The sequence below is a fragment of the Zophobas morio genome, unplaced genomic scaffold (assembly GCF_036711695.1).
Source record: "Zophobas morio isolate AGI-343-1 ecotype UQ-CSIRO unplaced genomic scaffold, CSIRO_AGI_Zmor_V1 ptg000023l, whole genome shotgun sequence".
In the NCBI taxonomy this organism is placed as follows: Eukaryota; Metazoa; Arthropoda; class Insecta; order Coleoptera; family Tenebrionidae; genus Zophobas; species Zophobas morio.
The window spans coordinates 3,638,103-3,663,859 of record NW_026972128.1 but is presented as its reverse complement, the minus strand read 5'-3'; the positions used below and the strand labels follow the sequence as shown (position 1 = coordinate 3,663,859).

General features: G+C 33.3%; 1 protein-coding gene across 7 annotated transcripts in view; it reads right to left on the bottom strand.

Annotated features, from left to right (window-relative positions):
• LOC135134331 (mesotocin receptor-like) overlaps positions 1 to 25,757 on the bottom strand; it is a 211,768-nt gene that overhangs the window by 130,204 nt on the left and 55,807 nt on the right. Inside the window, exons 1-2 of one of the 7 annotated variants that reach the window (XM_064062974.1) lie at positions 13,854 to 13,916; positions 13,707 to 13,775 (exon numbers count right to left, since the gene is read on the bottom strand). The exons of 5 other annotated variants lie outside the window; for them this stretch is intronic. The gene's annotated coding sequence lies outside the window, so the exon portion shown is untranslated. Of the gene's footprint in view, positions 1 to 13,706; positions 13,776 to 13,853; positions 13,917 to 25,757 lie in introns of those variants that run through there. One more of the 7 variants, XM_064062973.1, reaches the window with a different exon arrangement.

The following is a 25,757-nucleotide window of genomic DNA, read 5'->3' as shown; positions in this document are numbered from 1 at the left end:
TGTTAAACTAATCGAGGATTAAATATTTAACTCGTTGTTCTATAAACCGGCCCTTTAATGTTGTAATTTTATAATTTTGTTTTTTAAATTTTTTGATTTCCAATTTTTCAATTATTCTTTTTCTTGTTCCTTCGATTGTACGATACGATCATCAATTTTCATTATTATTATTATTATTATTATTAAGTAGTAAGTTGACCAACAGGTCAAAGCCCAATTACAGGTCAACTATAATACGCCTTAACATGAAGAAAGGAAGAAATACTGCAGCTATAATTACTGGAGTTCTTTGATAAGAGTTCAGCATGCCAAGGCGATATCAAAACTGAAACTAATACTAGACAAAGTTATCTAAAGATATCAAAGACATACGGATCTAAGTTATACTGGTGACACATTTCATAGACTGGAGAGTGTTTTTCGATATTTAGACGAGGAGTTGGAAGATAAAAACATTGATTAGATCGAGATGACATTCTAGGTACCAAGATGAATATCTTACCAAGAAGATCAGTGCAATCAACGTGAACATTTATCACATTACGAAGAAATTTTAACGAGGCGATACACCGTCTAGTACTTAAGGCTTCTACTTTAAATCGTTCTAACAAGACAGAGTGAGGAATACCTCTGACTGGATAAACACCATCCTCCTTAAATGCTGTGTATTTTAAAAAACGTCGTTGTATGTTTTCCAGATGGTTAATACGATTTTGTGTGAAAGGAGCCCAAACAATACATGCATACTCGAGCTTTGAGCGAACGTAAGCAAAGTACAGCAGTCGCAAGCTATCAACCTGTGTAAAATCTCTACCACACCTTATAATAAAACCAAGTGACCTGAAAGCACTATTACATATATGTTCCACATGATTAGCAAAACTGAGCTTACAATCAAAAATGACACCTAGATCTTTAAATGTATCCACTCTAGCAAGACTCATGTTGTTTAATTTATAGTCGAATTGAATTTGTGTGCACTTATTGGTAATGGTCATTATGTGACATTTCTTATAGTTCACTGGGAGTAAGTTAGACAAACTAAATTCATGAAACCTATTTAAATCATCTTGCAACAAGATGCAGTCCTCTATGGTTGAGACGTCTTTATAAATCTTAAGATCGTCAGCATATATTAAAACGTTAGATTTTATGTTCTTAACAATGTCATTAATGTAAACAATAAACAGAAGAGGGCCCAGCACGGAGCCCTGAGGCACCCCCGAGGGAACAGGTCTTTTTATCGACTCGTGTCCATAATATGTAACGCACTGTAACCTATTAGATAGATATGATTCAATTAAATTAACTAATGAAACAGAGAGACCAATATTACTTAATTTTGCCAATAGAATTACATGATTTAATTTATCAAATGCCTTAGAATAATCAGTGTATACTACATCTACCTGGAGCTTGGAATCAAGCGAGTCAGCTGCAAATTGAGTAAATGTGCATAAATTTGTAACCGTGGATCGACCGTTGACAAAACCATGTTGATATTCACTAATTACATTTCTGAAATTAAAAAGAAGATGCTTGTGTAATATTATTTCAAAAACTTTAGAAAAATTACAAATTAATGATATGGGCCTGTAATTTTCAATTACATTTCTTTCGCCAGTTTTAAAAATTGGAGATACTATTGATAGTTTCCATATTTCAGGAAATTTACAGGTTCTTAGAATTAAATTAAAAAGAATAGTTAGAGGTGGAGTTAGTATACAGGCACAATCTGTCAGAATAAAGCCTGGAATATCGTCATGTCCTGAACACATATTAGGTTTGATCTTTTTCAAAGCGTTTAGAACATCTGATTCCGAGATAGTGTTTAGATTTATTATTGGGTTTAACATTTGATAATCAGCAAAATCGTCAGCGTTATTCACGGTGCAATTATTATAATTACTGAAAAAATATTCTGCAAATGCATTGACAATATCATCAGGTTTGTTAAGAAGTTTATTTGAGTAGCTCAGCTGCCTATGCCTACTAAGGTTGTTTACATGGGACCAAAATTTACTGGGATTAGATTTAATATTCACCTCAACGTTAGTTATATATCGTTTGTATTCTAAGTCGATTACACGTTTTATCTCAGACCGTATCTTTTTAAACTTGCTATGTATCTCAGTTTCATTGATAGTTGATTTAAGCTTACGGTGTAGGGTTAAATCTTTCGGTTTTTCGGTTTTCCAACTTTTAGATGTTTCAATTTTTAGATTTTTCAATTTATCGTGTCTTCAATTTTTTGGTTGCAATTTTGGGTTTCGATTTTTTGTTTTCTTTATTTTTTCAATTTTATTGGTTTTTCAATGTTCTGATTTTACTTTTTTCTTTTTTCAATGTGAAATTTTTCAAATCTTGGTTTTTCAATTTTTCAATTTAAAATTTTTTAGTTTTCAATTTTCGATTTTTCAATGTTTAGATGTTTCAATTTTTCGTGTCTTCAATTTCTGATTTGCAATTTTTCTAGTTTTCGTTTTAAATTTGTAATAATACTAACTACAATTTTTAAGATTTTTGACTTTTTATATTTTACGATTTTAAAATGTTTTTCAATTATTGTATTTTAAAACTTTTTCATTTATTCTATTTTGCAATTTTTCGATTTTTAATTTTTCCATATCTAAATTAAATTACATTAAATTACCGTTTATACTGCTTTAGTAGCTTCATAACAGTTAGTTTTGTCTGCCCTGGGCGCAAATCTAACTTTGAGATGCCTGATACAACTTTGTTCCAGTGATGACAACTCGTATGTGTTGAGAGAACTCATCACTTTAGATTATAATTAAAAATTATTTCACAGAACCCATTGTAATCAACCCAACTTAAACAAATAGCTTTCGCTATATGACGGATTTGTTCATAATCCCTCTAAGCGTTAAAAGCTGGCGTCCGATCCATTAGAATTAGACATCAAAGATAAACAAAACTTTTGATCTTATTGTATTCGCGTTTATTCTGGTTAGTCCTTGCAACGTGGCTTCCGCTTGTTTGTCTCATGAACCCGTCCGCAGTTTAATTTCACTAACATCCCAATCTGTAAATTTGAATAAAGATGAGCGAAAATCGTTTAACAGCTAAAAGAAAAAGACGTGCTCTACCTGGTTTAATAAGTCTAACGTTATTTACTTCAAGGCGTCAAACCTATTAATCTACTTGCCAAATCTGAATACATTTGCATAATCCAAAAGCCAGGGGGTATTGTTTTGGTTTTAGACGTAGCGTCGACCCATTGTATCGACAAACGATCAACTAATATCTGAGCAAATGTAAACCAACGTTGTCTTCATCTGACGAGTGCTGGTTCCGGCATGATTATCAGCATAACTTTGCATAAAGTTTGAAGCGTTGCTGTTAGTGTGATAATAAGCTAGTTTGAAACAAAAAAGTATCGAATAAGTGGCGAGACATCGAAATGAGGTTGAAAAGGACACGCGCAGGATATTTCAGGCGACAGTTCTGAACGATAGCTTTGGGACAAGACCATCACGTTTGTTCGTTATTGCACTAATATGTTATTTTGATTGAAACGTTTTCCGCCACCTTCTGTGGCAACGTGATCGTCGTTAATATTGAGTGGGCGAATTGGTAACATAAGAAGTGCTATTGTTACGACTAGTTGTTAGCTTCAAGAATCAAAAGAATTACACACAATGTATTACGTAGGTACTTTTGGTTTCGACTTGAAGCTGACATTTTAGGTAAGCTTCTCATTATTATTTATCATATATTTCTGAGAATATTTTATAAAGATCATAAAATTTGCTACTGGTGATGAGATCTTTAACAAATAAAAATAAATATAACAAGGGCTTAACGTTATCGTTTTTAACTATCTACTAGACAAGAGTAAAAGCTAATCTCAATTCATGAAAGAAGCTAGCCTTTCTGCTTTAACGGCTACAATATATGACCACTCAATGTCATCTAAAAACCATATGGGATCACACCATTTTTCGTTCTAAAGCTCCCACTCAGAGTATGTCATAACCATTTTTTTTTTATTTATTATTATAAAAGCAGACAAATCAACAGTTATGTAGAGAGAACAATTAGTATTTAACACCTACATCATGATTATATCCAATGCTAACAATATTTACTCAAGTCTTAATTACCCCGGAGTTAAGGTAAAATGAATTAATTAAATTAGTGAGTTTGAAGCTACAGAACTCAATACTCTAGTCGACCGTAATTTTTTATCTTTGTTTCTACGTTTTTAAACTGATGCGATTATTAGTCGTCTGGTGCCCTACTTATGTTTGAGAGGGGGAGCTAGCAACCGAAGTAAAAGTAAGCTTTAATATGGCAAGTTGCTTAGTACACGGAATAGTTGTTTGTGTATCAAGATCATACAGAAAAACTTTTCGACCAATTTGTAGTCTGAAGTCGATATGTAGCCGGTACCTACAAATCAAATGACGCCGAAAAAGTTGTCTTTGGCGGATGTACATACACACAATGTTTTTTATGCAATCACACAGAAAAATAATTGGTTATATGACTTATATGTAAGTGGTTTTGAGGAGTCAGGGGATATGATAAATTCTAAGAAGTGCTACTTTGCTCCTCTACTAAGAAAAAAATTGGTATCGTTATGTTTCATAACGATATTCAGTAAAAGTAGAGGTCAAAGTATCAGACTTTTTTATGTTAAAAAATGTTGGACTAAAACACAAGGCCAAAAGTAAGTTTTTGACATTCGAGTACAAAAAAGGGGCAAGGGAGTTCAAAAAAGTAACTTTGTTGTTTCAGTACGAAAAAGTGACACTTTATGGACGTGATTGCGGATGTAAAACGACTGGATTTGTAAAGGTTGATTAAAAAATACTCGAGGTATTTTTGACGTGACATCATTTTCTGGAGGGACGAATATACGAGCATTTTGCGTGATTTTTTTATTGTCTTTATCGAGCTATCAAAACACATTTATGTTACTTTTGGGAACTTTTAGTAAACATACGTGAAAATATTTGCTTCTAACGAGTCTTCTGTATTAAATTGCTCACTTGAAACACTATTTTATCTCAATTAGTTTTTAAAAGAAAGTAATATTTATGCGCTTTTGCATTTCTTTAATCCACACTAATTTAGCAGGTATAGATATTTCATCTTATCCTTGGATAATTATTGAGCAAAAAATGTTGCCCGCTTCTTACTAAAAAATAAAGACAACAGCATGTCTGATTAATTAATTTTTTTTTTATTTTAAACTTTCAAGTTTAGTGCTCAAGCTTGATAAGATCATTATGTACCTAAAATATGAAAAAAGATACACAGGCACCCTGTATGTTAGCTTATTTTTCTATTAAACAACAACTCATTTTTTTGAAAGTTCAGAAAATTCTTTATTTAGATTAATTTATGCATACTTCAGTGCAGCTACGAAGGAAGTTTATTTCATTTTCAGTAAAATGAAATTGTTAGGTATCAAAACTAAGAAGGAAAGATGATTACATGGTAGTCTTTTTACCTTTGGTTCATTACACTGCTGAAGCTTTGACAGTTAAATAGTAATCTGCCTTTTAGATCGGCAACCCAAATAGAAGATAGAAACAAATTCTTTAGTGAAGGATTTTAATAAATACATTTTTGTGTTACTCTGTCCTTAAACTTACTTATTTGACTTCAACCCAAGTGTAAAAAAATGCATTTACTATTCTGAAATAAGATTTTCAAATTTCCCCATTTATCCCTGAAGAAAATAAAAAACCTTTAAGATTAGGCAAATCCGTTCTCCAATAAACTAGAAATCTTTATGAAATCAAACAATTTATTACTGGTCAACGAACAAATAGAAATCGCAAGAGACACTAGATTTTTATATGTAGTTGTTGAAACGTGAGATCCTTGAAAATAAAATTTTCTTGAGCGTGCGTCGCATAACCGAGAAGCAGAGATAACAAAATAATAGCTGAAACTCGCTAGCAAATAGCATTTATTAAATTTTTCGCACATTTCTTACAATAGTTTTACCTAGAAGTATTTGCACATAGGAAGCCTCGAATTTCTTCTCCAATTTCCTTTGTTCGCAAAAACATGTCCTTCCACTTGAATAATTCCTGTATCATTATCTCACATTCGCTCTTGCTATTTGTTATCGCAAAAATGGTGCGGTCGTAAATCTTCATTCTTTTATGTACTTAGAAAAAAAATCCATAAAAACAGGATTCACTAATGTTAGAAATATTGTTCCTCACGCAGCATCAACGACTATTGCAAACTTTTTCGATATCAGTACGCAGATAAATTTTCACATTCTTTCTTTAAACGATTCCTTTATGGCTCTTGTTTCAAAACCTACGCAATAGGGAAACGATGTAGTTAGAGTTTTAATTAACTAATTTTGAATAGGTCTTCAGAGGACGGGCTCGTTGTATTTTAATTAAAACGTACAACTATAGGAAAAGTCAAAAAATTTAATAATACTTACTTTTAATCAACTTTCAGTATTTCGCAATAAAATGAATTGTCTTTTTCGTAACTTAACTAAGCAATTAACACTACAATATTTATAGTAGTTTGTTTTTGCTCTACGGTGTAATTGCCATCTGAAATCGTGTCACGTGTGTTAATTATTCAAAATCGTTACCAACTCTATCAGAAAGTGCGTCCTTTGACTTCTGTTTGGGTCAACTAATCATGCGAAACTTGGGGCGTTGATTGCGTTGAAATTCTTCACCAAAGTCGAAAGTTTTGGGAGTTCGGTTTGTTGTGTGAATTTAATTCCTGAACGAGCAAATTTCTCTTTTACAACTTTTGATTTTATCCAGGAGAAAAGCTAATCTTAAAAGTTTAAAGCTTGTTCATCATATACTCAGGTAACTTACAACACAAGTTAAAAAGTTTTTTGTTATAGTTTAGTTAGTCAGACTCATATGACATTGTATGTAAAATTATAGTTGATATACTGGGTGATTTACTTGGATTGTAATTCAGTAGGTCTTAGATAAACGTATCTTGTAATACCAATTAGTTACAACAACAATGACTTACACAGTATTACAACTATCACTAATATAAATACAGTTGAATCTAACTGTGTCCAATATTTAGAATCATTATTAAAAAATAAGGAAAACAACACTGGACAGGAAGTTTTTAAATTAACATACATATTTAAACATTTTCAACTACGCTGTATTAAAATACATGGCTGAAATTTTGCACAAAAGTCACACCACTCTTAAAAATTAAAATATGTTGGAAATCTTTATTCAAAAAACGTTGCATTTGATTAATGTGTTTCATTTCCTAAAGAATTTAACTGAATCTGAAAAAAATAAGTAAGTATAAAATATACTCGTACTTCACACCTTCCATTTAAAATAATAAAACTTTAATGTGTAACTTTTAATTGGAACATTTTGTATGCTTAAAACTAATTGTGGCTGTAAATGAGCTCGCTCGGACTGCGTGGAAAAATATTTTCGATAGCCCAAGATAAATGTAGGTATTATTTTAATTTAGCGTGTTATAAGTTGTAAAAAGCATCATTCCTTGGATTTTCCAGTTTGCAAAAAAATAAATGATCTTGTTTTGTCGTTTACTTAATTAAATATTTGGAAACTGGAGTGTCTCAGAGTTAATTAAAATGAATTTTTGTTTTCATTATAATTTAGGGGAATAATAAATTGTACATTGGTGTTGAAAATTTTGCTGGCTGATTTTAGAGAAATATGTATGATAGCTTTAAGTTGATTGAATGAATTTTTTGTGAGTATTGTTAGTGATGATGTGACGTAGGTTTTAATAATTTTCATTTTTCCAGTTTGTTTTTCCATGCTAATTAAATTCGAAACAGCTAACAGCAACTTTTTTTAGAAAACAGGTGATTATCCGATTTGTCAATTTATTTTGGATATATGTATTTGATTTATTGGCATTTTTTAGCTCTGTTACTAAAAAGGGTCAACACTTCCATTATCATAAACTTACATATTAATTTATACATATTTGTTTCACTTTTTGTTTAGTTTAATAATCCACTGGATAGAGAGGGTTAAATTTTGAATGACAAACGGCATATTGCTGTATTCGTAAATCGTACAATCAAAATTCGAACGTTTGTAAGTATAGAAATATTATTTAATTACATAAGTTTCTGCAGATTTCTTGAGTTTCAACAACATAACAAATTTTAAACAGTAACGATATACTTCTTGATCTAATCTTGAATAACTTTCCTACGAATATTGAAGTAAAATTTTAAAATTCTGGAATAATTTAAGATATAACTTTAAAAGGCCAGTTGCAACAGCTTATATGATGATCTTGGCTCCGTTTTAATGATTTTGAAATTGTGTTTATAAATCCAATGGAATTCGCTAAATAATAGATTTCTTTATTGATTTAGTACTTAAATCACAAAAACATTGAAGAATAAAGACTTTTTCAGAGAAAAATGATAAAAAGCAAAGAACACAGCGTACTATCAGAAGTTTGGCAAGTTTTGAAGGGTTTCGACAGGACTAACCAAGAAATCATACGAGACTTACAGAACATAGAAAATTTGATAATTTTTTAGGATTAGTATACATAATAGTCTACAGCAGATAGTGGTTAAGTACAACAAAATCTGAGAAAAACAATAACTCAAAACATCGACCATTCCTACAAATAAATTTGATCGTCTAATAACTAATTTATATTTGAAGAACAAGCAGCAACTATTATGTTTGGTCCTGCTAATAAATTCACAACGGGTGACGACCATAGGTACGAGTAATCTTTGTTAAACCACTAACCAGCGTAATTAATCATCATTTCCGGGTAGGTGGAAAAACGCTACATCGAATCCTCTACATAAAAAGAAGATGATTTCCAATTAGGAAACTGCCGCCCAATTGCCATTCCATCCAACTTTATCGAACTTCTGGAACAAGTCATGTGTAAAAATATTCTAATTAATGTTGAGAGCTATATTTAAACTTATCAACATGGCTTTCTACCTGGTTCCTCTACCGCTACCAGTTTGGTAACAGTTGCTCAGCATCTTAGTAAGAAATCGGTGATCAAGTAGATATCATATAGACAGATTTTATGAGTGCATTCGATAGTATTAAACATATGTTGGTAAAAAAATTAAGTCCCTACGGATTTTCACTATCTGCTGTGGATTTTCACATCTACACACTATAAACAGATAATCGGAATCTGTGTGTCCCATTATTAAAATCACCCTTAGTAAGGGCTGGTTTCATAATCAAAACTTAAAGGACCTCTAACTAATGCAAGCTTTAAACCACTGTAATGGTAAAAATCCAACTTTAATTTTAAAACTCCTTTAACTTGATTATGAAATCGGCACTTAAATCATTAAAAATGATAATAGATATGATGATATTTTTGAGAAAAAATTTTAATTTATTTGCATTGACAGTATTAGTGGAGTAGGTATATATTGTTTTATAATATTGTTTTATAAATAAATTGCGGGCAATAAATGGTGTTATATATTGTAATTATCAGCTTCCCCTGACGTGACATTTTCTATTTTTAAGAACAACCTAACGCCAACGCAACATCTATTCACGGAAAGCGTTATATATCAATAAAAAAACATCTTAAATACATTTACTTTTTTCCAGATCACAATGAATTTTAATGAATTATTAGAAATAAGTATGAAACTAAATTAATGTAATGTCAACAAGCGCGCACACACTGTTTCATAATCTTCGAGTTTATATCAATAAAATTTACAAAAATGTACATTTGTGCGAACATTTAAATATGTATTCCATAATGTTATATTTCCATTACGTACAGTCCGGCTAAAAATATAGCGTAGTTATGGCTTCACTGCTATTCAACTTCAATTAACAAGTGAAAACTATTTCAATACAGCACGTGTCCACTTGTCTGTCTAACGTGCCATTGCTTGTATTTATTGAATTTTAGGAGATATCCGCTGTAAAACGTTTATGAAATCACAGTCGTAAACGCACCATATCTTGATATGTTGTAGAATAAGAAAATACAAGTTTACTAAAATTTTAGTTATCTTATCCGTCAACTATCACAAGCGTGGTTCAACTGTGAGCAGAATTCATCTAATTATTCCAACTTTAATATTAAGCCACCATTCTTCCTTAAATGTATAGAAAATGGAACTCCACCAAGCTTATTCCATATTTTTTCTTTGAAACAGTCGAGAGGTCTAGAGTTCTCATAAATTTCTCAGAAATAGTATACCTTTCCTTAATGAATTTACTAAAACTTCGAGCCTACAAAAAAAGGACCGAATTAAAGTTGCGCAAGGCTTGCGCAAGAAGTTAAATTCATGGTAGAACTATCTACCAACATTCACTGAAACGAAATTGTATTATTTAAACAAAACTGAAACCCGCTAACTTTCTACCTTCGCAAAAAAAATACAGTTAAATACTTTGAACATTTATGAACTTTCACCTTTAAATAACAATGTGTATCAAAAAAAATCGCTTGACGGCACTTCATTATTTTAACAAATATTCCTTTGCATTAATTTAATTGACCCGCAAACAGCGAAGGCGGTGTTGTTCCCACTGAAAACAGCTTTTTTTTGGTTTTTTAACGGATGGCACGTGGGGATGAAGCAGAATTCCCGATATGAAAATTTCAACAGATCCTCACACGTTGTGAGCTCTCCTGAGTATTTTTTGTGTGACTTGTTGGTCTGTGTTTTACGATGACGCAGGATCATGATGTCCCATTTATCTGATGCTTTCTGCGGATTTTAATTAAAGTTTAAACGTAGGTGGATGTTTCCTAAGTAGCATTTCGCTTCACCGAGTACTACATGCACCAGTTTCGAACAGACACGCAGCTAATGCCTACATTCACCCTCAATAATTTACTCCGTGCTATGCTTGTAATAATCCAGCTCCAACAATCGCAGACGCATGTAAATGTTATTTAAATTTGAGCATACAAACTTCCTGGGTTAATTTTAACAGAAAGTCTGGTTTTCGTTGACCGGCGGCTTAGCGTTCTACACAAAAGGGGTACGATTAGCGGTGTTGTGTGGGTTTCAGAATTAATTTCGTCAAGATTAGGAATTAAACAGCGGTAATAATCGCGACACGAGTTGAAGATGGCAAAATTAATTATTTTGTTATTAGGGCGATGTTGCGTTTAATTTGGAATTACAGAGAAGGCTGTGTTTCAGGACTTCAATTCCATAAGTGTTTGTAGAATATTGAGCAAATCGGACTGAACATTAAAAAAAGGATTGGGGAAAACGCTTAGACAAGTCAAATTTTTTTCTTTCCACTCCTTTGAATTTTGGAAATTATTTTTGGTGAATGTTAAAAAAAAACGACTAAGAGAACAAAAATCAAACATTACAAAGTAAGCAATCCGGAAAAACCGAACTGAAAAAATTGGTTTAAAATCCACAAAGCGCAATCAATTCCCTGTGTATGTTACAGAGTTTTCATTAAAGATTTTTTATTAATTTTCTGAATGAATAAACATTTTATTTTAAATCATATGTAAAATACAGGCGCTATTGTGAATTTACTCCGTTCTAAAAATTTGGGGGAAAGAAATAAAAGTCATTTTTTTTCAAATAGTTTCGACAGTAAATCCTAAAATTTTAATGTACTGAATATTACACACGTAGTTACAAGTGGTTGTGAAAAATTTCAACTAGCACTATTAATTAATCAATAAATGAACGCTGGTAGATGGACCAACTTCCATGTCTAATGATTTATGTTACGTGCTTTCATATATCTAGCTGTAGAGACAAAGGAAAGTCGATTTAATAAAGCCATATATTGCTTCCGACCACAACAACGTAAAACACCCACCGGACATTGCCGCTAGTCTCAAATGATTCCAACCAAACGTGTGCAAACTGCCGTCATTTGGGCCTTTAAAGTCAATCGAATGCTGGATTATGAAGAAAATATTTCACTCTGGTTTCGGTGGTTTCAAGTTTTCGAATTTAATTAAATTGATGTTTTTCGAAGCCTAGATGTGGGAGCAATCCGAGCTTGATGAAAATTTGTTAGATGAAAAATGTTAACTGGTCTGATTTGCTTGATACACATATTTGGTTCGAACTAGTTAGAAATGACCACTCGCGCAAATCGTGCAAATTGTTTTCGAACGACGGGGAAGTGGAATTTGTAAATTAAACTTTGCTATTACTAATATTCTAACTTGAATATGTTATCAACTAGATTAGGTAGACTACCAGTCATTTATCAATTTACTATACGCACTACTGTTATTTGTTTAGATACAAATTACAATAGTTCCGGTTTAATTAAGTAGATTAATTGTTGTAAACAGTTTGCCATAGGAATAGATACGAGTATTAACAAATTTGCGAAAGTTTAAAAAAGCTTAATCTGTCAGAGCTTTCTGATGCACCCTTTTTGGCACTTGAAATGAGTCCAGTCCCTCCATGTCGTATCGAACTCCAGCAGTCCATCGATCAGTGGCGTACTTATGTTGCCAACTACCTTAAACTACCTTAATTAATTAAGTTTTCTTCTAAAAATGAGTTACGCTCGTAAGTTATGAGCCGTTAAGTCTAGGAGATGATCTTTCGAGATCACATTTAATTTTTCGACTGAATTAAAAAATGAAACCATAATTATACTAAATGCTAAATATACTTTGTGTTCAGTTTTTATCATTTTAAGTAAAAATTTAGGTGATGGAACGTCACATTTAACACAAAATATTACACAACACCTCGTTGCAAATGCAAAAAAAGGAAGCACCACTAACAAAATTATTCGCGTTCCGTTAATTAAATCTTACCGAAAGGGACTAAAACATAGCCGCTTTAAAGAAGAGTTTATTCACACACAAAATTCGCAGACGTAAACAGAAATAATTAATGGCTTCGCCACGTTCCCCACAAAAAATTAATGGTTACTTTGTGGCCAAATAATCGTCGACATCCAGTTTTTCATAACCCGGAAAGTATTGTTTTTTGATACGAAAAGCAGCAGTTGCGAAGAAACATTACGAGGTAATTTAATTAAAACTCACCTTGTTAATTATCGCGTCTTAAGGAAATCACTGGATTTAATGTTTGAATTTACGATCCCAGTGTTGAGAGAGCGTCAATTATGTTTTTTCAGAGTGGCGAGAGCCAAAATAAATTTTCATAAAGTAAGAAATAAATTTTCCGGTCGGTTAAGCGTGTTAAGTTATGATTTAATGCAACCGGCTAAAGTGGAGTGAACTTGGAATTTTGGAGGATGGTCGTGGTCAAGGAACATGAAGACAGTTATTACTGGGAAGATGGTCATGGGTGATGGTGTTTACATGATTGTGTCCTGTGCTTTTGTGTGTATAACACAATATTGAGCTGTAATTGAATAGAAAAAACAGTAGCTATTCTAAAGAATAATAGTATTATAAAATTAAAAAAGAAAAAAGCAAACCTCGTCCGCGAACCAGATTGGTCAGAATTTTGCAATATGTTTGTACAAAGTTTGCAGAAATTTATTAATTATTATACATAGATACACACGAAAGTTGTGTACACTCAGCGATATTACAAAAAAATTAATATAAGCATTTTGAAAGCAATAAAGTATGGTAGCTTTTTCAGCCTCTTAGCACAGCTCTGGACTTTCATTACAACGTGCTCGTTCAAAATTAATTTTTACGATACATTAAGTTTTTGTTCTAGAATTCATCGAATTTTAAATCTTGCTTAAAGTATTAAATTCGTTCTATCTTACGTGACTCGGCATCGGAATGCAATTTAAGTTCCTAATTCCCTGGGTGTTGATGGCGATTTTTCAGCATACCTAAAACAAAAAAAACCATTACCATGCAAGCAAGTAAGTACTTAATTGTGTGCATAATGCATGAGCTCTAAACTTAACTCTAAATTTCGTCATAATTTACGCTCTGTTGTGTACTTCTCTCTTCGATTCGTTCGTTCTAAGTAATTTAAATGGCACGTGGATACTTGTTTTAATATTCCGCGAAGTCACTCTACTTGTAAGTGAACAATAATTCTACAGTTTAAAACAAGTTGCGTTATTATTACTGTGTTTCAATTATTTAATTTGCATACAATTTATATTACTCTTGTTTAAAAGGCACCCTGGAATAATAATTACCCATAGAGACAAAACTCGTTAATTGTTTTATGTTGTAAGGTTGGCCGCGGGACTGTTATCAAATACAAAAAAAAAGTTATACGGAGAATACATGTGATATGTAATTTACCACTGTAATTAATAGAGCACATGCATTGTGACGATTCTAAAACTTTCCTCGCATTTATGTTTGAGCACGGTAGCGGTAAGTTTAAATTAATATTTTTTGTGTCGCACAAAAGAACTAGATGGCTAAATTATTTAAAGTATGTAAATAATCGTTACAGTAATGTTTATGACATCTTTTTGTTCTTCCCTTGTGTATTTTAAACTTTAACATCTTAATTTTAATTTTAATTTTAAGATCGAACCGTTTGCAAAATTATGTTGTCTTTCTCATATTCAGGTCCAAACAAAAAACAACTCAATTAAATATAGAAACAAAATTTTCATGTATTATTTCGAAACAAACAACTTCTCCTCAGTTCCTGTTTAAGAAAAGTAAATCAGCTTCATTAGCTGCGACTCATGTAGCATCAAAGATTAAGAGCGCCTTTGCGAATAAATTATATTTGGCGACTTAATAAAAGCGTTCGATTGCTCGTTCAAGAAATACTTTCAACATTTGGAATCGTAGACAATTTGGAATATGTTTGTTTGAAAAGGAAAACAAACAGTGACTCAATCCGATCTCCCTACCTTCAATGATTGTTTTTTTGGCGTTCCTCAAGGATCGATCGGTGTAAACTCCCACATTTTTTCTTATTTCTGTGAATGACATTGAAAACGTTGACTTTATTTTAAATATTGCATACAATATGTAATATAATGTATACGACATACCACCCCCACTGACGCGGAAATAATCGGCATTCAGTCGAGACTACTATCACTGCAAGTACAAAATCAAATAATTAGTGATACTATGTAATGAGTTATTATTAATAGTACTGCTATTATTTTTTTTTCGTAATTTTGTTATTAGTAGTGAATCCATGATTCGCACTTAATTGACGTCTTTTGCAAAAAAAAAAACCATCAACATCACTACCGGTCAAGGTGGCTACGCCTAATTTACATTTGACATCAATATTACCAGTGTCACAAGAAAAACAATGATAGATGGCTTATTTAAAAGTAAAACTAACGCGACTCTAATTTGATAATTATATTACTAGACGTCATTTTGATTTCTGAACAATAGTTCGTACTGAATATTAACCTGGGGAAGGGATGTCGGTTAACGTAATTTGCATTTCTATCGAATCTGAGTTCACTTAAAACAAAGAAGGATCACTTCTGCACAACACTCTACTTTAAAGTAGTAGCTGACAAAATAAATCCATCTTCTGAAATCTTCTTGGTTGATTTGGGTTATTTTAAAAGTATATATTCTGGTTACTCTAAATGTACTGCAACAATAGCTATTTGTGCATTAAGGCCCTAAAGAAGAACTTTTCCGTCAAATCACATGAAGCCGAAATAGTTCTCTTTGGCCAAGATGCACACAACGTTTTTGAGGTGACTATATAGAAAAATATTTTGTTTTGTAAGTGGTTTTGAGGTTAGAAAATCTTTTGTCGTTGTTGGAAAAGCCTTCTAGATCTGATAGAACCAAGTTAGTTTGCTCTTCTAAAGAAAAAATTGATACCATCATATTTCATAACAATATTCAGTAAAGGTGAAGTTGCAATAACGGTTTAAAAAAATATTGGGTAAAAACACAAGGCCAAGGACGCAAAAGGAAGTTTTCGACATCTGACTAAAAAAGTGACAAGTCAGTCCAGAAATGTAAAAATGAGTGCAAACAAGTAATTTTGACACTTCAGTACGGAAAAAATGACACTTCATAGATGTGATTGCTGATTGGGGACGTAAAACGACTTGATATGTAATGGTTGCCTAAAAAATTCATAACACGGGTCCCGCGTTTCTGACGTTTGTAATAAAATTATCACGACTCATTATTTATGCATGCAGTGTTTTATTTCGTTAAATAAAATATTAAACATCTACGACATCGATAAATGCTTGTTGATAGTTTCTTGGGGTCATCCAGCAGAGGATTTAATTTCAAGTTTGTAGGTGGCTATAGCGGAATTATACAGGGCTTGCAGGGTTTGTTTCTAAAGACTTATAATTATTAAAAATATATTTACGACACATCTTACTACAACGACGGCTGGAGGACGAAGGGGAGAGTCGCAGCTCATCGCGCACGATCCCCCTTCCGATGTTGTTACAGTTCATGGCGCGAAATTTAAATTTAAAAATTTAGCGACTACAGTTCGGCCATTCTGACTTAGGACGACCTCGTCCGTTACAACCAATCTAATCTTACGTAATAACTGAATCATAAACTTAATACTAAAGTTACAAACATGTAGTATATGTACAAGACATAAAAGTTATTTCACGGAAAATGGAAAAATAGTCTACTATTATATGCTTTAAGACACAAGGTGTATACAGCTGACTAACATAACTATGTGACATAAATACGTAAAAATGACAACTATAAAACATAAAAAGTTAGCTAATACATACATAAAAGCACCTAACGTGTATACAGCTGACTAACATAATATTAAGTGACGTAATCACATAATATACAACATAATAAAGTTAGCGGATACATACATAAGACTTACATACCACAGCTGACCATAAGTTACATACAATTGAGATCGGCATGACGAAATAACACAAGCTACAATAAAATAATCCCACCTAACCACAAATACATACAAAATACATATAAGAACTTATAAACAAAAACAAATCTTATTAGGTCTCTTGCGTATCTAGCGAACAACTTGAATTTACATCACTACCTAACCAAGGCTTCATCCTTGAAGAATCGTAAACCCCTTTAAACGGTATTTGCGTATGCTGGAAACCCTCAATATCTGTTATGAAATACCTATCGTGAGGCAGTACAGCACTGATTACATATGGTCCCCTAAATTTCGGAATCAATTTTTTGTTCACACCAGGCGTGACATCTGTGTTTGAAATCATAATAAAGTCATGAACTTTATACCGTCGAGCAGGTTTCCTCTTTTTATCATAAAGTTCTTTATTGTAACTTTGGCTAACTTGTATGTTCTGAGAGGCATTGGCTCGGAGCATGTTAATGTCAGACCGCACATCAAATTCATTACTTAAGAAATGACTTAAAGCGTCATCAACTGGGCCGCGTTGATTTCGTCCGAACAATAACTTACTTGGGGTTTCCTTCGTACTGCGATTAACAGTGTTGTTAATGGCAAATTCTACATCGGGCAGTTTTGTATCACATTTATTTAAGGATGGGGTAATCTTTGCAAGGATAGGAGTGATGTCACGATTACATCTCTCCATTTGACCATTTGCCCTTGGAGCCCCGGAAGCGATTTGAATGTGTTCCACTGAATTTATTTGAAAAAAGTCGGCTAAAGAAACAGAAGTAAAACAAGACCCTCTATCGGAGACAACCCGCATTGGCTTACTATAACAATCGAAGTAGTGATTTAAGTGTTTGATGACTTCATTAACATTAGTCGTTTTACAGGGATAGAGCTTCACAAACTTAGTGAACCCATCTTCAACTTCAAAAATATATTTGTAACCTCTTGGCGTTTTTTCCAAAGGGCCATAATGGTCAATGTGTATTGTATCGAACGGAATATTTCCTTTGGGTATAGAATGAAGATAGCCTTCTTTTTTCCCGGAGTTAGGAGAGTACGCGATACATTTTAAGCAATGGGAAATATAATTTTTAACTTTATCCCTCAACTTCGGAAACCAGTAAAACCGTGTAATTAATTCGACTACCTTGTCCCTCCCCACATGACCAAACTCATCATGGTACATCCTAATAACTTGATACTCCATCGCTTGAGGTACATAAAATAGTAGCTTGTTAGATCCCTTAAAATACACTAACCCGTTTCTTAATTCAAATTTCTTGTGTTCTCGCTCTTCCAACAAATTCCTAATTTTGATTATGTTACCGTCCTGCATTTGTTGAAGAGATAATGTCGTTTCAAGGGTATTATCTTCAAGTATTAAAATATGATTACGACTTAAGGCATCTACGTGTTTCATCCGGTCAGAATTACGGTGTTCAACGGTATAGTCGTAATTTTGTAACCATAATGCCCAACGGGCGATTCTAGGATTTAAATCTTTTTTTGACAACGTTAAACGAAGGCTATCACAATCTGTGACTATTTTGAACTTGATCCCATGTAAATACGTATGAAATCGTTTTAGTGCATAAATAATAGATAAACATTCTAACTCAAAACTGTGATATTTACTTTCGGGAGTTGTTGCGCGTTTACTGAAAAATGCAATAGGATGAAATTTTTGATCATGCTGTTTTTGCAACAATATTGCTCCATAGCCTAATGAACTAGCATCGCAATGCAATTCAGTTTCAGCTGTTGGTGAATAAATCGCTAGTAATGGACAGGAGACTAGAGAATTTTTTAATCTTTCAAAGGATTCTAATTCAGCTTGACCAAAATTAAATGCAACATTTTTTCTTGTTAAGTCAGTCAACGGTTTTGCTATTTCCGAAAAGCTTCTAACAAACCTTCTAAAATAACTAACTAATCCCAAAAAGCTCTGAACATCTTTGTGATTTTTTGGTGTCGGAAATCTAAATACAGACTCAATATGTTCATTACATGGCGAGATACCCTCGGCAGATACTTGGTAACCCAAGTAATTTATCGTCGTCATCAAAAAACAACACTTGTCCAGCCTTAACTTCAACTTATTTAATTTAACTAATGCCAATACCTCTTGCAAAATATCAATGTTGTCCTCAATTGATTCTGTGGCAATTAAAATATCATCTAGAAAGATTGAGATCTTGTTTTGACTCAAAAGACTACGAAAAATTTTGTTTATATACCTCATAAAAATTGAAGGACTATTACAAAATCCGAAAGGCATTCTTAGATATTCGTACTGCCCCATAGGTGTGACAAACGCTGTGTACTTTGTCGAATCATCAGTTAACTTGACATGATGGAAGGCGCTTTGTAGGTCTAATTTAGTGAAGAACTTTTTATTCTTTAAACTATCTAACTGATCGTCGATCAAAGGTAAAGGATATCGATCCCTAACAACTAGTTTATTCAACTCCCTAAAATCTAGACATAATCGTAATTCACCGGACTTTTTCTTAACTAAAACAATTGGAGAAGCATACGGGGAGTTGCTCTCTCTAATTATGCCCTGTTTGAGTAAATCATCAAGTATAACTTGTAACTTGTCCCTTTCAAAAAATGACAAACGCCTTGGTTGGAAATGAAATGGGGTATGCTCAGACTTTACAATAATTTGGGCTTCAAAATCTATTGCAGGTGCATCTGGTTCTTTAGCTACTATGTGCTGGTTTAAAATGTCATGCAGTTTAAAATTTATGACTGGGTCCACATCAGGATTAACAATAAAGTTTTCATCTGGGGTTTTAAAAATATCTGGATCTATTAACAGTAATTCATTTGAGCCAGAAGGTTTGATAAATGGTGGTTCGTCAGATATTTTATTCAAAATTACCTGCTGGTTATTAAATTTAACCTCTAAATTAGGTTGAAACAAGAAATTTCTTCCCAAAACCAAATCGGCCCTCATTGTCTCAGGACTGACAATATGAAATAAAGTACTTAACTGAATAGAATTAAAATGAATAGTGCCCTCATATAACCCTAAAATATCTACCACAGACGAATTTATACCAGAATAACTAATACAAGAACTGTACGCCTTCCTAAATATTACTGGCACAAAACTGTCTTTAATTAATGATATAGGACTACCTGAATCTAAGACGCCATTTAACTCCCATGGACAAATCCAAGGATCCAATTTCACGGCTATGCTGCAGTCTGCTGGTGCCACTTCCTCAATCAGCAGAGTTGATGGTCCTGGACGCTCTGTATTGGTAAAAGTGGTGGAACGTCCTACTTCAGGTTTCGATGGACATTTGTTTGAAAAATGTCCCAGTATTCCACATTTATAACAGGAGCCCTTTTCCCTCTTTGGCCTTGGGCAGTGCGCTGCAATGTGCCCACTTAAATTGCAGTTGTAACACTTTCTTATTGATTGTTTGTTTCCTTCAACTGATGTGCTTCGCTGTCCTGTTGACATCACACTTCTATTCACTTTTGTCACTGGTGGGGTGGTCTTTGTTCTAATGGTTTCATAGATCTCCAATTTCTTTTTGAACTCGTGCAAGGTACTGGCACCATATAAAACAACTTTATTGGTTAATGAATCATTAATCCCATCTATGATGTACTGAATAAGTGCCTCAACCTCTACATTTCCTCGACTAGCCAACTCCCTCATGCTTAAAAAATACTCGTGGACATCCTCATCCTTTCGTAAACTTCGTTCTCTTAATAATTGATGCAACTTAGCACTATTTATCTTCTTTCCGAACTCACTCTTAATTTTTTTTCTTTAACTTTCCCCATGTGCTAATATTTGTCTCACTTTGAACATAAATCTTAGCCAAACCTCTTAGTGATTTCTTTGCAAAAATCAATTTTTGCAAGTCATCCCATCCAAATAAAAGGGCAGTCTCTTCAAAGTCTTGAATCCACCTCTCAACCGGATAAGAACTCTTCCCATCAAATGTGCGCAGCGAGTCTTCAACATCCCTAAAACTTAAAATGAACCTTTGGGGCGCTGCTACGGGGGCCTGTTGGTCTTCCTCTTCCACTTCATCCTCAAGGTCGGATTGTTCATCCTCGTCAGCGTCATCAGCCTCGTTTTCCGCAATTAAATTCTCCAAATTTGATAAAGCCATACAAATGCGCCGTATAAGCGTTGGTTTCTCACCGGAGTAGTCCAATTTTATAACATTGCACGCCGCAATTAAATCAGCCAACGGTATGTTTTGCTCCACATACGCAACTTTGTCCTTAAATTCGTCAGAATCCACACCGAAGTTGAACCCAGGGAATTTTCTTAAGTTTCCTCGGTTCTGCCTACCTGCGTCTTCTTCGAACACAATTTTGTGCAGAGCCTTCACAGCGTTTACGGATGCTGACTTAATGTTGTCCCGAATCTCGGGAAGCTCCCCCAACGTGGACATTTTCAACCATAAACATAACCTCTAAATAACACGTGGCGATCTTCCCGCTGTTCGCCTTATTTCCTCAAAAACCAATTTCTTCCTTGACGAATCCCACTTCTGAATTTGTAGGTGGCTATAGCGGAATTATACAGGGCTTGCAGGGTTTGTTTCTAAAGACTTATAATTATTAAAAATATATTTACGACACATCTTACTACAACGACGGCTGGAGGACGAAGGGGAGAGTCGCAGCTCATCGCGCACGATCCCCCTTCCGATGTTGTTACAGTTCATGGCGCGAAATTTAAATTTAAAAATTTAGCGACTACAAGTTAAGAATGAAAAATTTAAACGCGGAAAAGTACAATGATGAATGAGTTAAAAATCACGTTCCAAGCAAACGATGCAACGCAATTTTTTTGTTTTTTGTTGTAGGTGATCAGTGATTATGATCAAGAAATAGGTAACTAATAATTTTAGGTACTATGACGAAACAATAGTGTCATTTTTGAAACATTTCAAATGACATCGTTTCAATAAAAATATCGCTTGATTAAACTTAGGCTCCATAAATTTTGTGCACGTATATTTTACCTTATCACATTAAATTATTTATGGGCATTTTTTGCCATCACATTTATCGTACCAAAACGTGTATAGCGATTTTTATTTTCACAATAAAATTATTGAACGAATAATAGCTGCAAAAGTTCGGCATTACTTTTGTTCAGCAATATGTACACTAATAACTGTTCAAACAGTAAGTACATTAGTCGGTAGATTGTTACTGTGATATGCTAATAGCAAATACACATGTTACTAAAGCTATGAAGCCTGAGAGTGTTTAATGGAATACTTAACATATATTTAATTACTTCTTTATAAATCCGATTAGTACGGTATTTTAGACTTTTGACGTGTGTAACGAAACCATGTGCATATTTTAGCTTTGTTTATATATTAAAAATATTTAAATATTTTCGTGTGTTGAATAATATTTTATGACAAAAAAATTGATTGATCACCTGGAGTTTCACATGTTACATAAAATATAAATGTCAGCTGCAAAATTCCTACTCGCAGCTTCGTTAAAACGTGAAGTGTACTTATCAAAATATTGACACCGGATGTAACTTCGAGGGTGACATTTCTGGGATAATTATGCTACGTCCTCCGGATCGAATTCAGTCAAGGAAGGACTATTAAAATAATGTAGTTATAAAGCGGATGGGGTTGTTATCATACAAAATGTTGTAATTCGATCGCTGGGTCTACAGGGGCGTAGTAATATCGATGAAATTCATAAGAAAGTCAAAACATAACTAATTATTATATCTTAGTGGTGAGGCGCGTTTTTTGTATTGTCACTTTCTGAGATTAAGATATGGGATGTTGTAATAGTGTCTATTTGACGCACGGTTAATTTAATGTTTTTTAAATGTTTCATAAATTCATTTTTAATTTTTTTGCACTTTATCAGACTTTTTTTTTTTTATTTGATTACGTTCCCCTACAGGCCGGTGGCCCAATTACAGGGGAACGGGGGACATACACAACACCCAGAGCCGGGCGGGAATCGAACCCACGACCCAAAGTGTAGCGGGCAAGCACGAAGCTACCTAACCCACCCGGGTCCTCAAACTTCAGACTTCAAACATATACATCGGTGTATAAAATTTTATCTTACCCAAAAAAAGCAAATTTCATGGTTGAAAGCGCTATCACATTTTATTTCTCATCGAGGCAGAAAATTCTATTCTCCTCCAAAGGGAAAATAATAATCAAGAATTCTTGTGTATCTAAATAGAATTATTTCAAAATATTCAAGAAGTAGGCATAACACCAGTACAACACTTAGTTAATGTGGAAACTTACATATGTATGTCTGGACAATTTACCAAGTTTCAATAGCCTTCCTGTCACTTTTTGTGCAACAAGAAACTATGTGAAATGGATTTCATGTTCAGGGACAGGATTTCCTACCTTAGGGCAACAACTCCGCCAAACTTTACAGCTTAGTGGCATTCTAAATACCATACCTAATGAATTTACTGAAATTAGTGACAACTTCAATTAATAAAAAATACGTAGCTTTTAGCGAGATCTTGTTCTTGGACACGTTTATGAGTATAGTGTTACCAAATAATTGACAATTTGCTTACACATTATCGTTACGGTTACTATTTAATCATGTAAAGCAACTTAGTACGATCTAAAATCGCAGAAATAGTTAGCTTCATTCATATATTACAGGTATTAGGACGATCTGACTAGGAAAAAGAAATTTAAAGCCTAATTAAAAAATGGGCTAAGGAAGAGAAAAAAAAAAGAGTGCGTCAACCCAGGGACGTACGGATGGAGTTTTAACTCTGCGTTGTCAATTTATATAAATTAAACACGTATAGGCGACGAAGTCATTAACTTTCTCTTAAAAAATAACAAAAACCAAAAATATGTTGCATTTGTATTTTTTGAAAAAATGATGATTAATGATGATGATATATATACTTTTTTATTTATTTATTATATAGAAATATCATAATTAATTATTATAATAGACAGCGGATGGCCGTCGGGTTGGGCAAGGTCAAACTCGGTACGGAAGGGGAATTCAATGCAGTTACTGGCTGCACTTCGTTCATTTGAGAATAGAATAACGTTTCTTCGTTGCACAGCGGACTTAATTCCCGTTCTCATTTACTTACACGTTTTCGTTAATTGTATTTATGGAATAAGCGACGATTAAATTCAGTGATTATGAGCCGCTACTGAGTCCCAGCGGCCCAGCGGGTCATGATTACATTTGTAGCGGCACAATAATATCTGGGTAAGCGAAGTAAAGATCAGCGGCTCCGTAGCCTAGTGGTCAAACCACCTGCCCGGCAAACGGGATATGTGCGGTTTGATTCCGCAGCAAACATTTTTTCTTCGCTTACCTACACATTCACACCAGTCTATCTCTCTCTCTCTTTCTATAGCGCAGTGCTACATGCCTATGTTCAGACTCAGTTCAGACTAGTGTCGGTTCGGTACAGAAAAACTTTAGTTCGTATCTCGAAATCCACATCCTACTCCGGCGCGCGTCGTATACGTGTTCTATAATACGAAAAGAAAGGAGTTAAAACTCCAAGAAGGGAGTCAAAATTAGTCGTATGAAATTAACAAATAGAAAATAACGAAAATGGGATCGAGAAGACAGTGAGATAAAGGAAATAGGTAATAAATTTAAGTCGACAAAAAATTGGAGACCATGGATAAGACGAAAGAAAAGTATGGCAATGAATAAGATAATGAACAGGGTTAAATTGAATAAGGAACAGACTGTGAAGAATAACAGGAAAAAATAGGAAGGAAATGGGATAACAAGAATGAATAAGGGATAATAGGTATTTAGGTCTAATGTCAAAGAAAAGAAACAGAAAAAAGTGGAGTAGGGTTAGTTATAGCGGGAAGTAGGTTAAAAGAAGTTACAAAAGAGGAATATGTGAACGTAAGAGATTAAAAGGTAGAAATGAAACTGTTAGGATAAATTTAGACGCCAATATGGTGAGGTTCAAGGAAAAAAGAGACAGCTGATTTTTTTGAGAACGTAAAAAAGAAATAATCGAAATAAAGAGAAAAAACTAAAAACAATAACGGAGAGAATAATATCATAGCAAATATTTAGGGATAACAAATTTAAGACCTTCCCAATATACGAGAGCTGGGGCAAACAAGAGAGTCAAGAGTGTAGATTACAAATGAATTTTAAACAAGCATTTATGACTGGAAAAAGTGGCATAAAAGTACGAACAACAAGCAGAAAGAAAGAGACCACTGCTTAAGGTAAAGATGGATTTGATGGGAAAGGAGTGAACGGGAATTAAATACAAGAAAGAAAATCCAAGAAATAATAAAATGCGATCAAGTAAAAGACACCAAATACCAGACAAAATATAAGAAAATAATAAATTCAAGATTTAAAGTGAGTTAAAAGTTAAATGCAAAGTGGAAGAAAAATGGGAAAAATTCAAAAATATTATTCGTAAATGTAGTGGCAAAACGAATATAAGAAATAAAATATGAAAAAAGACAACGTGGAATGAGAGCTAACAAAATGCATTGCAATACAAAAAACTCAGAGGACTATGACAAATGTAAAACAAGAATCGTGTTTAAAATTTATTCAAAAGGTAATAAAAGCTATAGAACCCAAAATTTGTCTATGGAACTCTGCTGCTGCAAAAAAAAGGGATTACAATGTGATGAATTTAATAGGAAAAGACGAAAAAATAATTGCAAAACAGGACCAAATTAAAAGACGGGGGCAAAATTTTGAAGAGCTCAGATTAAGATTCATTATAAATAAAGAAAAAAAATTCAACAGAAAGAAATCGTACAAAAATTAAAATTAGGAGACACACCAGAACTGATACAATAAGTATACGGGAAAACAAGGAATAACACAGTTTTCAGAACTTTTGAAAGATATTACTATTTAATTTAGTGTTACAAATTAAATATTAGAGAAAACCAAGTCCTTTGATACTCAAAGAGCAAAAAAAAAAAACAATAACAAGACAACTACCATCACAACAATTTATTAATATACATATAAATGATCA